Source organism: Loxodonta africana, chromosome 8 (genome assembly GCF_030014295.1).
Source record: "Loxodonta africana isolate mLoxAfr1 chromosome 8, mLoxAfr1.hap2, whole genome shotgun sequence".
NCBI lineage: Eukaryota > Metazoa > Chordata > Mammalia > Proboscidea > Elephantidae > Loxodonta > Loxodonta africana.
Window position 1 is genome coordinate 110,707,828 of NC_087349.1, and position 2,495 is coordinate 110,710,322.

Below are 2,495 nucleotides of genomic sequence, written 5' to 3' on the forward strand. Positions count from 1 at the left end.
TGATTTCTCAAAATAACTTAATACTGCTAAAAGCCTACTGAAACAGAACACACTGACGCCTCTCACTAAGCCCATTTCTATTACAATCAGGTTCATGGAATTTTCCAGAGGGTTAAGGAATCCAGGATTATGAAAGTCAGATAAATAACCATATTCATAAAATCTTTTTTTAATGATTCTACAGTTTAAAAAAAAAATTGTTTACAGTTCACCATATCTATCTATATAGTTTTTTTTTTTTTTTTCACGTGCAATGAGTGCAAATTCTCTACTGAAACACAGAGTGCTATAGTTGGATCAAAAGGGTATCGATAACTAGAGGGATGCCCAAGCCAAGTATCAGCATAAGGTTAAAACACAGAGCCTGACAAATGCCTGCCAGAGAAACGCAAGGAATAAGAAAGCAGGGTTGATAATGTTCTAATCAGTCAAAACATGAGTGAAGCTCAAAGACACTACACATAGGGAATATCTTCAAAGCCTCTTTGTTGGGCTATACAGCCACCCTGAGTTGGGCCCCTAGTGTAGAAGGGATTCTGTAAACGTCTTTGCATTCACATATCCCCCTCCCAATTTCTGTTTGGGTTTTTTCACCTTACCCTCCACCCTGGGCATCTCATTGAACTCTCTTATCATTTCCTCATTGCTCAAGTAAATATTGCATATGGCCTCCTTATACTCCTCGAGGTACTTATTCAGCTCTCTGTTAGTTTTTCTTTTTGCTTTTCTGAGTTGATCATCCTGAGCTGTGTGCTTACCTGCAGCCCTTGTGTCACTCTTCGGCTTTCCCTCACCCCCCAGCTTTCCCTTATCTTTAAATATTTCCTCGTCCTCTGCCTTTCCTTTATTCCCTAACTTTTCCTTGTCTTCCAGAGTCCGAGCTATTTCTGGCTTTCCCTTAATCTGTGGTTGACCTTCATATTCCATCTTTTCTTGGTTTTCAAACTTTCCTTTATTGTCAATGTAGAGTTTTTCCATGTTGAAATTCTCCTTTTCCTGTCCTGCAGGGCTTCTGGACTAGCTTCTCCTCCTTTTCTAGCCTCACGGAGTGCTGGGAACAACAAAGGCACAGATCTGAAGGAAACTGGAGCAAATATAAGAAGTCCAGGGGCCAGAGCAGATGGCACCAGGTATGAACCACTGGGAGGGCTGGCAGACACGGGATCTTATCTTCATGAAATCTTGATATCTAAACCTAGATGCCACCATCCATCCATTAGTTTGTCATACTGTGGTGACTGGTGTGTTGCTGTGATGTTGGAAGCCATGTCACCAGTATTCCAAATATCAGCAGGGTCACCTGTGATAGACAAGTTTCAGCAGAGCTTTCAAACTAAGACAGACAATGAAGAAAGGCCCAGTGATCTACTATGAAAATTAGTCAATGGAATTCTTATAGATTACAGCAGAACATTGTCTAACTCATTTGGACATGTCATCAGGAGAGATTAACAGCTGGAGGAGAACCTCATGTTTTGTGAAGCAGAGGACGAACAAGGGCATGGGAGACCCTTGGTGAGATGGATTGGCACAGTAGTGCCAATGGTGAACTTGAATATGCTTGTGATTGTGAAGATGACACAGAATGGCAACTTTTCTTCTGTCGTACATAGGGTCTGCATGAGCTAGAGATGATTCAGTAGCAGCTATCTATTATCTATCTATCTATCTATCTATCTATCTATCTATCTATCTATCTATCTATCATCTATCTATCTATCATCTATCTATCTGTCTATCATCTATCTATCTAACATCTATCTATCATCTATCTATCTATCATCTATCTATCTATCATCTATCTATCTATCATCTATCTATCTATCATCTATCTATCTATCATCTATCATCTATCTATCATCTATCATCTATCTATCTATCTATCATCTATCTATCTATCTATCTATCTATCTATCTATCTATCTATCTATCTATCTATCTATCATCTATCTATTTATCATCTATCTACCTCTCTACCTCTCTGTCTTTCTCTACCTCTCTATCTCTCATCTATCATCTATCTATTGTATCTATCTACCTAGGTGAAGACTTCACTTTTAAGATTTCCGGAAAACACCAGCAATGGGTGAGCCTGCATGTAAATGTGTCATTGAAATGCCCAAAATGTAAATTACTCTCTTTTTACATCTATCTCTAAAGCTATGCTTAAATTAATACACTTAATGTACTCATCCCGATGCACTAACATGATAACATTTTAGTTAACAACTGGTGCAAGGAATGCTACCAAAATAATAAAGAGTAATCATTTCTTCATCTCTTTCAATTTTTGGAATTGGAAGAGAGTTATTTTATGCATTTTTTTTTTTTGGTGGAAACACTAAAAGGCCACTGTTTAATTTTATGCAAAGGATATATAATGACTGTAGATCATGTTGTGAAAGAGATATTTACCCCTTACCACAGATGGTTTGAAATGATAAACTGTTAGTTTATCATCTGAAATCACCATGACAAGAAGGCTACTAAAGTTA

The 2,495-nt window shown here is 37.8% G+C and overlaps 1 pseudogene; it reads right to left on the minus strand.

Moving 5' to 3' along the window:
• Nucleotides 1-221: 221 nt before the first annotated feature.
• Nucleotides 222-993, minus strand: LOC100664636 (transcription elongation factor A protein-like 4; annotated as a pseudogene).
• Nucleotides 994-2,495: the final 1,502 nt, after the last annotated feature.